Here is a 16697-nt window from a genome sequence, read left to right on the forward strand (position 1 = left end):
ACATGTTTCGCATCATAGCTTTATCAGGATTTGAGTGCTATAACAGAAACTATTTAATGCAACAAAATCCATTTTTGCACAATAATGTAAAACAACAGATGAACAGCAACCAAATCACTAATCAAAAGGTCAAAAAGTAGGCTAAAAACACAAGAGGTGTAGTTAGTTGTATATGTCACAGGTGCCCCTATGTAGCCCACAACATCACTGCGGGGAACCTAAAAAGTAGAAGGCCCACAAACTCAAGACATGAACAAAGCGCTCATGTATTATGCGGGAAGTCTATAGGGAAAAAAAAAAGGAGAGGAAGGATTACACATGTTTTAAGTGTTTGAGTGTAGCCTAACCAAACAATATCACATATAAATTCAAGCATGTTACAAATCAGACATAACATTTATCGGATGAGGATGTGGATGATCGAAGTCCAGAAAATATAAGGCTCTCACAAGGTCCAGGACAAAAAATCTACAATAAATTTATACAAAGAAAAAAGAATTCAAAAGGTATATAAATAAACGTAGAGAGCACAAAAACACCCCTACTCATTTCCATCTCCTCTGGAACAAAAGATAGCAAAAAACTCAGCCTCTATACCTTAAAGTCTGACTATGTATCTCCTGCCTCTGATCTGGCTGGTGTGGTCATAATAGCCACACCAGCAAGTTAAAATGGCACCCGCCAACTGATGCCCCACCCACGACTCCAGTTCAGTGGCAATGCACAGACTGAAAGCACAGCAAGTGTTTGCCACTGGGCATCCCAAGTGTCCCATTTTCCCACACAATTGCTACTCATCAAGTTACCAGTTTAACTTTATGGATATTAGGCCACATGGACATCTTTTCTATTCATTTGTATCGACTGGTCCTTGATGTAGCCTCATCAGTGGTATCACTGATGGCTTTGCATGACATTTTTCAGCTTGAATTTTAATGTTTATGTAATAGTAAAAATATTGATTTGAATTATCTATGTGCTATATGATTCATTTGCTGAGATGTTATACCTTGTTCTCTACACATTTTCATTTGTTCTAATCCTAATCACATCCATATTTACATATGACAGGGTTTCATAATCCGGCAACCAACATATTATTTGCTAGATTGATATTATCATTAGTTAGAGACCAAATATAATATCAATTTTTAGGTACCGTATATTTTTCTTAGGAGAGGTAATGTGTTTTCTTAGCTACTGTATCTGGACTTTGCAATATAGGTGTGTTTCGTGTTACCTGATTGGCATCCTCCTATACATTGTGTGGGCACTTTTATAAAGGTAACACATCTTTAATGCTTTAAAATGTTCCTATACTATATAAAGACTTTACAGAATGTAACAGAGTAATTTCAAAATCCATTTCTTCTGGAATCTGCAGTTCTTTTACCCTCTGGTGTTAATCATGCGTTTCATTTCTAAAATGGTCACATGGCCTCTACAGAAAGTGCTTGGAGGAATAATGTTTTATTTATATTTATCAAATATATTTATTTATATTTATCAAAATATACTGTGCAATCAACAAAAAGCAACACTAAATAATATTAAGAAAAAAAACAATTTTTCATTTTTTTTATATATATATATATATCTATATATATATATATATATCTATATATATATATAGATATATATATATATATATATATATAGATAGATAGATAGATATATATATATATATATATATATATATATATATATATATATATATATATATATATATATATATATATATATATATAGAGAGAGAGAGAGAGAGAGAGAGAAAGAGAGAGAGAGAGAGAGAGAGAGAGAGAGAGAGAGAGAGAGAGAGAGATATATAGAGAGAGATATATATATATAGAGATAGATAGATAGATAGATAGATATCTATCTATATATATAGATATAGATATATAGAGCCCTCTGACAGCCAACTCCTTATATTGTCCATCAGGGGGCCTTTTATATATTTAAACACATGAAAATATGTGGCATCCAATTTTGTCATTTGTAATGGATTCTAATGCATTTTGTATAGGAAAATTGAGAAACAAATACTATTTTGTGTTGATAGTTATGGATGGCACCTTTAAAGTCCCAGTATGTTTTGGTATTACTGATTTGTGTAAGGTGTCTGTTAGGTATGTGGTGGGCTGGTGGCTATGATAACCAAACAATCCAAACAGCTTCTGTTAAGGAGTAATGTACCAACAAGACCAGCCAATCTGCAGCTCCGCCCGAGCACAGATTCTCACCTTTGGCAGGAACAATAGGACCAATATTCTAGCAGTTAGGTGCAAGAGCATTGGAATGAAGAATTTCAAATTTTATGATAATGATATGCCTCTGACATAGGGTAATTCATTTTCTTTTCTTTTTATCAGTGGAAGTAAATAGGGGCAGGGCAAAGAGTCTGCTGGATTGTACCTCTGAAAAGAATTGCCACCCTCTTAATTCTATGCAACCATGTAGAACAGCAGTAGTTGGTGCACTGCTTTACAAATATTTTAGCAGGTAAAACAGTTGAAAGTTACACTTCAGAAAAGCGTTAATTTTTGTGGCGGGAGTTGCCCTTTAACAAACTTTGTGCAAGGGAAAGCAATACATTACTGAGAGTGTTAATAACTTGAGAACTACAATGAATTCATTCATTCTCTTACCTGCACATCTATTTGATAAAAAGTATAACTATTTTTTGTACTTACTAGGGTCTAGTTCTAAATTATCGCTATGGTGATTTTCTTTTCAGCTATACATTATTGAGATGGGAACTTTGAGGGAAAGAGACAGCACAACAACAACTAGATGTAAATAAGTATGATTCCAGTACAGTTCACATATGAGTGTGTGCAATAAATTATATCCTGCTTCCGTTAAGTTAGATGCTGTTTGATACATTCTACAGCCAGAAGAGGGCTTTGCAATGTGGATGATGGTCTGTTTCCATTTAAAGCCCACATTCATCAATGTCAGCCATTAAAATGTCTGCAGAAGCGTTTAGCGGAAATGACACCATTCCAGACGTGCATGGAAAAGGAAGTATAGAAAGAAGAAAATAAATTACTAAGCTGCATTTCACTTTTACTATTTCAGATGTGTTTATGTTTAACGTAAGGAATAACTGTAGTGTATTTTATGTAAGTAAGAGACTTCCACATTTGCACTTGCCTACTGTTCTATACTTTAATTATTGTATTGTATACACAAATACATAAATGTTCCCCCATATCATATGTATTGGAAGGTCTGGGCTTTTTCTCATAACAAAAACTTGTACTTCTCTCTGTTGATCCCCGCAGAGCAGCCGGATGACAGGTCTGTGCCTGCTCCACTATGCAGAGCGGACACCGGCACAATCCGCTCTCCTCTATGGGGCAATTGGATGGAAAAGGACTGTCTATCCATTTCCATTCAATCCCATCCGCCAGACAGATGGGAAATGGGTCCATCATCCCTCTGTTTTTGGCAGACGGGATCAGATTGGATGGCGGCGGGTGTCAGCGGACATGTGTCTGCTGACATCTGCAACTTCATAGAGACTGGAGGGTCCAATCAGGTCCGCCTGAAAAACTGACAGGTGGACCTGATCGGATTGCCCATGTGAAAGGGTGCTTTGTTTCTCTGCATTGCCTCGAGGCAGCCCCAATAAATATCTTGTTCTTTTGGGTATAAGAGATTGTTAATACGCCCCCTGTTTCTGCACAATTCAGCACCTGGTGCCAAAGCAGCCAATCAACAGCCTTTAAAGTTGTCACATGGGGGCAAGATTATAAAATACTTACCTTAGAACGATTCTGTTGCAGCGGTCCCGGCAAACAGCTGTGACTGGCAACATGTAATCCTGGAGTTATTCACAGGTTTGCGGGTTCCGGCAAAGTGATTGACCATGTGCGCGGGAGCCGCTGGTAACGGCACAGCAGCTAAAGAAATGGCACGAGCAAGCCGTTTCTTCAGTGGGCATGTGCCGATAACATCGGTACATTCCGATACAGTAAATAGCTCCTAAACTGTGCAAGTTTAGGAGAAATTCACGGTACCTACAGGTAAGCCTTATTATAGGCTTACCTGTAGGTAAAAGTGGTTATACAGGGTTTACGACCACCTTAAGAATATCATTGCTACCATTATTAATGTTGTAGTCTCTTGATTAGCACTATAGCAGCCTAAGTCTGCCCACCCTAAGGTCTCCAGCATAGGGTTCCTAAAATTTCCCAAACCTGATAAGACTTTCCCAGTGGTCTCACCCTGGAAAACTCTAACCCCCCAAAAAATGTTTTGCTCAGTATTACTTTATTAAGGAGAGCTTTCTGCAAAAATGGGCCTTCTCTGTGGTTGCCAAGGCTATTTCTTGTCTTTGTGGAGCATAATCCAGTGTTGAAGGACCTATTTGACAAAAGGTTAGAGGCCCTCTTTTCAACCACTTTTTTCCTTGGCAGGTCCTGCCATGCAACTTGTGATTGCCTCCATGGTCATCTTCAAGACCCTGTCTGGAGTATGTGCATGGTCAATCTTCACAGACTCCTCTGTTCACCATCAACTAGAGTTTTTACCTGCAGCCCTATGATACTGAGTTGTTAGCCCAGCTGATACACTGTGGCAGATTAGCAGATTGAGCATCCTTTCTGTCCATATGCATTAGATCATTTGGCTTAAATGCTGTTCAGCAGAATTCCCTTGCAAAAAATGCCTCAAGTTGCTGTCCCTTGAGGGCCTGTTAAGTCCCTCCTTGGATTCTACTCCTGAGATTAGAAAAGTTCTTTAATTTCCTCTTAGGCCTCTAGCTCAAAGTCTAAGTTTGGAATACACTTTGGTCAAAAGACGTGTTCCTCCAAGCCAGCCAAGTATGGCTACAAACCTTCTTCTCGGTAATGGGTTGATCCCTTCACCCTCCTTGTCAGAATGGAGGACATCTGTCTGCTTTTTTGGTCCCAAGAAATCTCTGATGTTTGGGCTCAGTGTCATTTCCAGGAGCTACAAACTGGAGTTTCGGACTTCTTGCTTCACGCACTCAAATTGTGCCTCTTTCTCTGCAAAGGTGGGTGGATTTTCTTGTTGCTGTTCAGCAGCTTTTCTCACATGGGGTTATTGCTCCAGTTCTGAGTGAGGAATGCTTTCAGGGTTTCCACCTGTCAGGGCTGGACTCAGCCCTTCATTGTCAGAGCTCTGTGCTCAGCTGTCAGCTAATTGCCAAAGACTCTTCCTTCCACAGTGACTTGCCTGGTCTTCATTTCCTGCTCGTCAGCTGGAGCTGCTGGTTATATAAATTCGTTGGATCAGATCTTCAGTGCTATTGCCTTGGTCAACATATCTGGACTCTCTCTGCTGTGTTTTCCTATGAAAGACTTTTTCTTGACTGACTTCCCTTCTGGTTCCTTATGTCATGCTGCACCCGACTTCGCTGATCTCTGGACTCCTGTTTCTCTGGCTTGTTCTGACTACCCGTTCTGGTTACCGAACTCTTGCTCTGTTTATACTATTTTACCATTTTATTAAATAGTGTGATTTTTACTGCACTTCTGTCTCAGTCTGATTCATGGTTCCTGACACTACCTGAACCTGTTCACAATTACCAAGTCAAATGGCTGCCAGCCTACCGGGCTGGTAAGGAGTCCTGGATGTTCTCTCGTGCAGGGGAATGGGTCACCGGAAAAAAGCCTGTCTTCCCATCAACATCCTGGAACTAAGGGCAATTCAATTGTCCCTTCAATGCTGGACCCCTCAATTTTTCTGGTCACTTGACAAGAATCCAGTCAAACAGTGCTACGGCCTTGGCCTACTTCAACCATCAGGAAAGCAGACCTGATCTTCTCTTAGTCAGAACTGCATGTTTCAGCCCTGTTTGCTTGCCACATCTCAGGTGTGGAAAATTGACAGACAGACTTTCTTATGCCGCGTACACACGAGCGGACTTTTCGACCGGACTGGTCTGACAGACTATCTGACGGACTTTCGACGGACTTCCAACGGACTTTCCGAATGAACGGACTTGCCTACACACGATCACACCAAAGTCCGACGGATTTGTACGTGATGACTTACGACGGGACTAAAATAAGGAAGTTGATAGCCAGTAGCCAATAGCTGCCCTAGCGTCGGTTTTAGTCCGTCGGACTCGCATACAGACGAGCGGATTTTTCGCCCAGACTCGAGTCCGTCGGAAAGATTTGAAACATGTTTTATTTCTAGGTCCGTCGGACTTTTGGGAAAAAAAAGTCAGCTGGAGCCCACACACGATCGAATTGTCTGACGGAGTCCGGTCTGCCGGACCAGGTCTGCCAGAAAGTCCGCTTGCAGCATTAGCCGTCAGCATCTGGATCTAGAGGATTAGGAATCAGGGAAATAGACTCTCCATCCAGAGGTGTTCAAGGCCTTTGCTGCAAGTGGAGAATATTTCTGGTATCCAGATTTAGCAATTGACTCTCTAGAGTTTTTTCCAGGTCCAAGGACCACTAGGAATTTGCAGTTGTTGCTCTGGTGATTTTGTGAGATCAGTTTCATCTGATCTACACCTTTCTGCTTTTGGTGATTCTCAATGCAGTGGTAGGGCCTAAGAGGACATGGTACTCAGACATGCACACACTCCTGACCGACTCTCCATGGGCCTTTACAGATTGTCTGGACCTTCTGTTCCGAGGGCTGGTCCTCCATGCTTTTTCTTGGGTACTGGTTTTAAAGGAATGGCTGTTAAAGGCCAGTTCCCAATGGAAGGGGGGGGGGCTTATCCGATTCAGTCATCCCTACCCACTTAATGGCTAGGAAATCAACTTTTTACAAAAGCGGTCATCAAACCTGGAAGGCCTATTTTGAGTGGTACAGGACCAGGAAATTTCTTCCTAGGAAGTACCCTGTGGGACAAATCCTATCCTTCATTCAGTCTGATCCATATCAGCATCTGGCCTTGAGTACTAAAAACCCTGTCTCCTGTACTTTATTCCAAGAAATTGATTTTCATGGTTAGTCAAAATTCCATTTTTTTCAGTTAAGCAGATAATGATAGACTGGTGAACATGTGAACTAAGTGTAGTTCAATTGAAATAGACAAGGAAAGATGTAAAAAAAAAAAAAAAAAAGCAGGCATTCAAAATTTCCCCTCAAATTTCTAGAAGCCACTGCTTAGCCACCCCTTGAAAAGCTGCAATGTGATTCTCAACAACATTGTCCCTTACTTGTTTGGGAAGTTCTGTGGTCTTCATGGCAGTGTTTGGTTAGTGGTGCCTCTTGCTTAGATGTTGCAGCCTCTGGGGCCTTTCAAAAGGTGTGTATATGATATGACAGATCATGTGACACTTAGTTTGCACACAGGTGGACATCATTTACTAATTATGTGACTTCTGAAGGTAATTGGTTGCACCAGAGCTTTTTATGGGCTTCATAACAAAGGGGTGAGTACATACGCACATGCCAATTATCCGTTTTTTATTTCTGAAAAATAGTTTTATGAATATATTTTTCTAATTTTACTTCACCAACTTAGACTATTGTGTTCTGATCCATCACATATAATTCAGATTAAAAAAACATTGAACTAAAGGCTGTAATGTAAGAAAATAGGTAAAAAACCAAGGGGGTGAATACTTTTGGAAGGCGCTGTACTGCTGGCTGGTGTGAATGGACCCTTAGGCACACATTATGTTAGGAGCAATGACAGCAGGGAGATTGCCAGGGGTCTTCATCAAAATTTTGCCCCATGATCTCTAGCCAATGGAGACACACTAAATGTAGCTTAGCCAGGTCCCTTTCCTTACCTTACTTTTCTTCTCCACAGTTAAGCTGTAGAGAATGATCACAGAACTCCTGTAGGTCTGCTGATTGGACAATGAAGGAGCGTCACTCCACTAATGTGTTGATCACCCTGCTCCCTCCTTAAAGGGTAACTCAACCTTCTTGGGGGGAAAAAACTATTATAAAATGAAAAAAAATATTGCGTATACAAATGCGGTACAAGTCATATTGTGATTGAATGTAATTTAAAATTACCTTTCCTTTTCAATCTGCAGCGCTGCTATTTTCTGAAAATGCAATGCAATATGGCTACCTGAAGGTGTTCTGTATACAGAACGTGCACAGAACACCCCCCAGAAACATAATTTCCTGCTTGTGTGATTGGCTCACTGATTTTCCCAGAAGTCTACACTAAGATACAAGTCTGATTTCCGGAATCCCCTGCAACAAATGTCAATTTTAGTGAGATACTTTCAATAGGAAATCACGGCTAAAGGGATGCAGACCCAGCAATTTTCCCCATTAGAGGCCTGCAGGTGCACAGCTGGTTGATAATTATAAAACCACTCCCATTAGATTCACTTAGCACTGGGCACAGAGGATCAAACAGTGATTTTTTTCAGAATAACAAAAGGTAGGAATCAGCAACGTTTGTTAAAATCCTTGTAATGTATATAGATCACCCAGGAGAGAATGTTTTTTTCTCAACAAAAGTGGAGTTACGCTTTAAAGTTCCCTATTTTAGAATAACAGCAGTATGTAATGCACTAGTGCCAGGATTGCTTACAATGCACCCTTCACTCCCCACATCCAAGTTCTGCTGGGCAGAGATTATAGAAAGCTAATATAAAGACATATTCACATACACATAGTAACTGTATTTTTTATATTACACATATAACTAAGTTCATTGATGTTTTTGTATATATCTGCCTGAAGTTCAGCTATGCCTATGCTCTGTGTGAGAAATAACTTGTCAATATGTCAATTTTTGTGAAAAAAAAATATTTAATTTCTTAATGGGGGAAAAAAATACAACTTCAAAAAACTTGCCATGCCTTTTACTGAATACATTTGACTGTCTATTTTCCAAAAAGGGATCATTTGGGGGGTATTTGTAATTTCCTGGCATTTTTGGGCCTCAAAAAGAGATAGGCCGTCAGTACATCAGGATTGATTGATTTTCAGTGATACCTACCCTAACTTGTAGCTTCTATAAATTTCAGACAGACTAAATATTATGCACTGATTTGGTTTATTTTTTACCAAAGAAATGTAGCAGTATAAATGTTGGCCTAAATTTTATGAAGAAAAATACTTATTTGAAAATTTTATAATAGAAACTAAAAAAAGTGTTATGTTTTTTTTGTTTACGTTTTTTGGCCTTTTTTCGCTTATATTACAAAAAATAAAAAACCCAGTGGTTATTAAATATCACCAAAAGAAAGCTCTATCTGTCTCAAAAAAATTATAAAAATTTTTGTTTGGGTACAGTGTAGCATGACTGAGTAATTGTCATTCAAAATGCGAGAGCGCTGAAAGCTGAAAATTGGCCTGGGCAGAAAGGGGGTAAAAGTGCCCTGTGGTTAACCCCTTCCTGACCAGCCACTGCAGTTATACTGCGGCAGGTTGGCTCCCCTGGGTGAACCGACGTAACTGTACGTGCGTTCGCCTTTTGACCACTAGGGGGTGCCACGCCGGAGCCTAAGCAGGTGCCCGGCGGCCCTGATGACCGCCGGGCACCCGAGATCGCTTGTGACAGAGCGAGAACCGGGATCTGTGTGTGTAAACACACAGATCCTGGTTCTCTCAGGGGAGATACTTCTAAGTATGAACACTGATCTCTCTCCTCCCCTAATCAGTCCCATCCCCCCCACAGTTAGAACAGACCTAGGGAACAGACCTAGGGAACACGGTTAACCCCTTGATCGCCCCCTAGTGTTAACCCCTTCCCTGCCAGTGACATTTATACAGTAATCAGTGCATTTTTATAGCACTGATTGCTGTATAATTGTCAATGGTCCCAAAAATGTGTCAAAAGTGTCCAATTTGTCCACCGCAATATCGCAGTCCTGATAAAAATCGCTGATCACCGCCATTACTAGTAAAAAAAATTAAATAAATAAAAATGCCATAAATTATCCCCTGTTTTGTAGTCACTATAACTTTTGTGCAAACCAATCAACATATGCTTATTGTGATTTTTTTTTTTTTTTTACCAAAAATATGTAGAAGAATACATATCCGCCTAAACTGAGGAAATTTTTTTTTGTTTTTTTAAATTTGGGATATTTATTACAGCAAAAAGTAAAAGATAGTGTTTTTTTCAAAATTGTCGCTTTTCTTTTGTTTATAGTGCAAAAAATAAAAACCGCAGAGATGATCAAATACCACCAAAATAAAGCTCTATTTGTGGGGAAAAAAACAGACATCAATTTTGTTTGGGTACAACATTGCATGACCACGCAATTGTCAGTTAAGGCGACGCAGTGCCGTATCGCAAAAAATGGCCTGGCCATTGAGCAGCCAAATCTTCCGGGGCCGAAGTGGTTAATCTGACTGACTGTTTACTATACAGTGAACTTTTACTAAATCATCCCTTGATCTTTTGCACTGTATATTTTGGAACTAGGCTCTGATTGCATGTATTGTTTCTATTGTTTAACCCCCCCTATTGTATGTTATCTAGTCAGATTTCAGCTATTAACCCAATTAAGACAGTCGTTCCACATGACTGCATCTCAGAATGAAGCTGCAAGTTGCACATAATTGGCTGAACTGTCACGTAGCATTTTAGGTGTATGTCACCATCATGAGACGTGGCTGCACTGTACAGCTCTGCATATATCGGTACTGTTTAATTGCAGAGTGACAAAGGTTCTATCAGAAGGAATATCTGAAATGTCAGAGGCACTATACAATGTTCTATATTTATAGCCGCTTAAACGGTTTGTCATAGCTGAGTAGATCTGACCTAGGATAAATGTTCAGCTCCCATGAATGTACGGGCTGTGTTTTCAGATGTAATGGTGGATCAATTCAGTTTGGCGCAGGTATATTGGTGAAATTTAAACAGGCGCCGAAGCTTTTATTGCATGATATTTATTCTACGTGATAGTATTTTTGTGGCCTATATTGTAGTAATAGTGTCTGTAGCAGTGACAAAATGTTGTATTTTTCACTCTAAAGCCCTGTACACACGATTGGACTTTCCAACAACAAAACCGTGGATTTTTGTTCGAAGAGTGTTGCTCAAACTTGTCTTGTATACACACGGTCACACAAATGTTGGCCAACAATTACGAATGTAGTGACGTACTACGTGGTTTTTCAGCTCTTTAACGCCACCCTTTGGGCTCCTTCTCCTAATTTCATGTTAGTAGAAGTTTAGTAAATGAGTTGATTCGAACTTTTCTTTTTGCGTTTTTCATTTCGTGCTTTTTAGTTAGTTTCTGAACGCCCGTTCGTCAACCAGACATGTTGCGGAATCAGAGGAGATAACGTGTTATTTATTATTGGCCTTGGAGTTATTGCTTTGACTTTATTTTTTTGGTTACATAATGATTTGATTTGTTATATTTTTGGATGCATAGAATGCACTTTTTGGTTACATTCTAATAGCAAACAGCATGTCTAATTTTATTTTTAATGCGCAAATAAAAAAAAAAAACATAATAATTCTTGATATCACTAGAAAAAAAAAGCCTTTGAAAATTTGTTTTGCAATAACTCCATCAGTATGATCCCATTAAAGAAGAAGAGAATTGTGCGCTGCATTTGGGGATTTCATAATTTGCCAAAACACGAATGTTAATTCTCCATTACGAACGCTAGTTCACAAAACCGACCACTTCCGAGCATGCGTGTTTGTACTTTGGACTTCTGTCAGACGGACTTGTGTACACACGATCGGAAAGTCCGACAACACACATTTGTTGGCGGAAAATTTGAGAACATGCTAGCCAACATTTGTTGGCCGAAAGTCCGACAACAAATGTCCAATGGAGCGTACACATGGTCGGACTTTCCGCCAACAAGCTCACATCCAACATTTCCCGTCGGAAAATCCGATCGTATGTACGCAGCATAAGAGGCCATTTTAAAACAGAGAGGGATTACCGCTATCTGCTGAACAGTGCATTATCACCCCATACTGCCACCTGCAATTTACATTGTTTGGGTGTGAGAAGTGTATTACTTCAAGTAAAAAAATCTATTTGTAATTAAACTATGTGAGATAAAATTTTGTGCACAAAGCCATAAACGCTGATTTTCATAAGTGGAAAGCAAAATGTAATATACTGCAGTTTACCAATGCATGTGGTAGCTGCCTTTTGAGGCTCCATGCACACTAGCATTTTTTAAGCTCCTACAAGCTATTATGAGCATTTATTTTCTGCTCCTAGTAATAACTAATAGCTAATAGTGTTATCCTATGTGTCTACACACACTATTTTATGCTAGAAACATTTTTCAAGCTTCAGCGTTTAGGAGCAGAAAAAAAACGCTAAACGCTCCTAACAGCTTTTTTCAAGCATTTTTTTTTTCAGCTAAATCATCCAGCTTTTTTTTTCTAGTGTTTTTTTGAGCTTATAAAAAGCGTTAATGTGCATAGAGCCTTAGGCTTTTCCCACCTAGTGATCTGTCCAGTATCACACTGCCTGTATTAGAGTGGCCTACTCTGGATGAAGGAGCACAAGGGGCACCTTTAGACAGCAACATTGTCAGTCTGTGGGGAGGGGAGTATTAGATGTACTATCAGATTTAGATATACTAACAGATTGAATCTACCAAAACCCACAAGAAATTAGATCCAGGGGGTGCAGAGAGGTTACAGTGCCAAAACCCTTAATATGGGGAGATGCATCCAAAAATCCTGCATAACAAAAAACACCACAAAGAATATATAGCACGTACTGTACCAAGGCTCCTTTTATTTAAAATAATGTATAAAAAATGCTGGTGATAATTGTCAGGAAAATCTCCTGTTCACCTTAGATCAATCAAGACTCCCGGTCCGCAGCAAGGAAGCTTTATTCATAGGTATCGATACAAATGGGTGAGGTCCTTACATGCATAGATTCAAGAGAGGAGTGACACCCAGTGACCACAGACTTAGCTTTTACTAGTAATAAAAAGAGGAAGTTACAGAAGTCTCTGGGCGTATGCTGGCAGCTCATGGGACTTAACTTTATTCTCTGCATCAGCAAACCTTACAATGTTAGAATATTACCATACAGTCAGGTCCATAAATATAGGGACAAAGACACAATTCTAATCTTTTTGGCTTATACACCACCACAATGGATTTGAAATGTAACGAACAAGATGTGCTTTAACTGCAGACTTTCAGCTTTAATTCGAAGGTATTTACATCCAAATCAGGTGAACGGTGTAGGAACTACAATAGTTTGTATATGTGCCTCCCACTTTTTAAGGGACCAAAAGTAATGGGACAGATTAACAATCATTTATCAAACTTTCACTTTTTAATACTTGGTTGCAAATCCTTTGCAGTCAATTACAGCCTGAAGTCTGGAACGCATAGACATCACCAGACGCTGGGTTTCATCCCTGGTGATACTCTGCCAGGACTCTACTGCAACTGTCTTCAGTTCCTGATTGTTCTTGGGGCATTTTCCCTTCAGTTTTGTCTTCAGCAATTGAAATGCATGCTCAATCGGATTCGGGTCAGGTGATTGACTTGGCCATTGCATAACATTCCACTTCTTTTCCTCAAAAAACTCTTTGGTTGCTTACGCAGTATGCTTCGGGTCATTGTCCATCTGCACTGGGAAGTGCCGTCCAATGAGTTCTGAATCATTTTGCTGAATATGAGCAGATAATATTGCCAAAAACACTTCAGAATTAATCCTGCTGCTTTTGTCAGCAGTCACATCATCAATAAATACAAGACAACCAGTTCCATTGGCAGCCATACATGCCCACGCCATGACACTACCACCACCATGCTTCACTGATGAGGTGGTATGCTTTGGATCATGAGCAGTTCCTTTCCTTTTCCATACTCTTCTCTTCCCATCACTCTGGTACAAGTTGATCTTGGTCTCATCTGTCCATAGGATGGTGTTCCAGAACTGTGAAGGCTTTTTTAGATGTTGTTTGGCAAACTCTAATCTGGCCTTCCTGTTTTTGAGGCTCACCAATGGTTTACATCTTGTGGTGAACCCTCTGTATTCACTCTGGTGAAGTCTTCTCTTGATTGTTGACTTTGACACACATACACCTACCTCCTGGAGAGTGTTCTTGATCTGGCCAACTGTTGTGAAGGGTGTTTTCTTCACCAGGGAAAGAATTCTTAGGTCATCCACCACAGTTGTTTTCCATGGTCTTCCAGGTCTTTTGGTGTTGCTGAGCTCACTGGTGCGTTCTTTCTTTTTAAGGATGTTCCAAACAGTTGATTTGACCACACCTAATGTTTTTGCTATCTCTCTGATGGGTTTGTTTTGTTTTTTCAGCCTTATGATGGCTTGCGTCACTGATAGTGACAGCTCTTTGGATCTCATATTGAGAGTTGACAGCAACAGATTCCGAAAGCAAATAGCACACTTGAAATGAACTCTGGACCTTTTATCTGCTCCTTGTAAATGGGATAATGAGGGAATAACGCACACCTGGCCATGGAACAGCTGAGCAGCCAATTGTCCCATTACTTTTGGTCCCTTAAAAAGTGGGAGGCACATATACAAACTGTTGTAATTCCTACACCTTTCACCTGATTTTGGATGTAAATACCCTCAAATTAAAGCTGAAAGTCTGCAGTTAAAGCACATCTTGTTCGTTTCATTTCTAATCCATTGTGGTGGTGTATAGAGCCAAAAAGATTAGAATTGTGTCAATGTCCCAATATTCATGGACCTGACTGTATATAGTTATAACAAAGAAAAACAACGCTTATGTTTGTGAAGGATATAATCGCCATCTTGCAATACTTATTAAGTGTCCTTAATTAAGCCTATAAGATATGGAGAACAGGCACAAACAGTTCTTTGATAATTCCGACAATAATACCATAACCCATAGGTCAAGCCCCCCAGAACCTGCCCCACTTCCCCAAATACCCAACTCCTAGCCCTGTAATTCAAGCCCCTCTCCTAAACCCTGAACCCCTCTCCCCCTGGTCGTGGGGGGGAGGGGTGACCTAAGGTAAGGAAGGTGACCTATGGGTTTTGGGGATATTATCATGGTATGTTTTATATATGTCTCATTTTCAATAAAAGGAATGCAGTAGTCTTGGTACTGTAGATGCAAATTGAAGCCAAATTCCAGCTCACACTACAGTTACACACAGGGCCGCTGCTAGAAATAAAAAAAAAATAAAAAAATAAAAGCTTTAAAATCACTTTAAGAAGTCATCAGTTGCTGGCTGCAAAAAACTGGAGGAGACAGCTGGCTACTGGTGACGTAGAAGAAAAGATAGCAACGCAGGACCTGGTATGTGGCAGTAGTGTAGTCAGTCAGAACAATTCTGGAATTGCTGGGCGTGTATGCTCTGCTCTATTCAGTGGGGAATCAGTGGACAGATCCCCTGCTGAGCAAAGCAGAGTCCAGTGTCATAGGGGCTTAAGGCAAGCCATAGATGATTAAATTTTCTTTCAGAACAGGCCACTAGAGACATCAAGGAAAGGGCGCCCACCATCAGCCTCACGCATTATTTTCGGGCTTTACTTTTTTGTTAGACTGGAGGGAGCATGCATACACATTTACCATTTTAACAGGTAGAGCAGTTGCAAAAAAGGCAGCTAAAAGGTAATATAAGAGATATAATACACTGTATACATATTACAAAATACAGAGTCCACCCCATCTGATATAGGCTTAAGACGGGCCATAGACGATGCAATTTTCTTTTCTGCAACCACAGGTTGCAGGGCAGAAAATTGCTTGTTTTCCCTACCAACAGTCAGTGTTGTTGAGGGAGTCCCTCCCGTGGAGCTGTTGTGTTCTCCCGGTGGGGGTTTGGGGGCATCCATGCCAGGAGAACACAGTGATTTCTGCTAGGGGCTACAATGACTGCTAGCAATATTCGCATGTAAAATCCGACATGCTGTTTGTACCCAAGTCGTACAACAAGCGACTTGGGTACAATCAGCCTGCCCATAGGTCCCTGCTGAACCAGCTGAGATTTAAACCATGTATGGCCGGCTTAAAGTGATTGTAAAGGTTCAGATATTTTTAGATAAAAACAACAAACATGTCATACTTACCTGCTCTGTACAAGGGTTATGCACAGAGCAGCCTTGATCCTCCTGTTCTGGGGTGCCCTGGCTCTCCTGGCCCCTCGGGTGCTCCCACGGAGAGCCTCTTTCCATGAGTGCACCCGTGTGGGCGTGCTCCCGGGTCCTGATGCTGTGTCCATTGACACAGACAGCAGGACTCGGCTCCACCCCCCTCGTGTGACTGGATTTGATTGACAGCAGCGGGAGCCAATGGTTCTTGCTGCTATCAATCTGTCCAATGAGATGAGAGCCAGTGGCTGGAGTCGCTGGGTTTGTGCACGGAGCTGGAACAAATGGGCTTAGGTAAAAAAAAGGGGGGAGTCCTTGGGGGGGGGGCGCTGCAACAAAGGTTTTTCACCTTAATGCATAGAATGTATAAGGCTCATGCACACTGGACGTTTTTTGACGTTTTTACAGAAGCTGTTTTTGGCTGTAGATGTTTTTTTCTACAGTCATTAAATTCTCCATCATGTTATCCTATGTGTCCATGCACACATAGACTGTTATCAGCAGAATTGGGCAGTGGCGTTTTTGAGCAGTTAAAAAAAAAACCCAAAACTAGTGGGTTCTGAGAGATGTTTCTCAGCTGTAAAAACGCTCTAATGCTGATAAACGTCGATAAGCGCTCAAAAGCGTTTAACGTTTTTGATCCATTGAAAAAAAAATTAAAAAATTATTTTTTTCTTTAAAAAAACACTAATGCGGAAAAACGCTAATAAATGCTAAAAACCGCTATTGCAAAAACGT

The sequence above is a fragment of the Aquarana catesbeiana genome, linkage group LG09 (genome assembly GCF_042186555.1).
Source record: "Aquarana catesbeiana isolate 2022-GZ linkage group LG09, ASM4218655v1, whole genome shotgun sequence".
Lineage (NCBI taxonomy): Eukaryota > Metazoa > Chordata > Amphibia > Anura > Ranidae > Aquarana > Aquarana catesbeiana.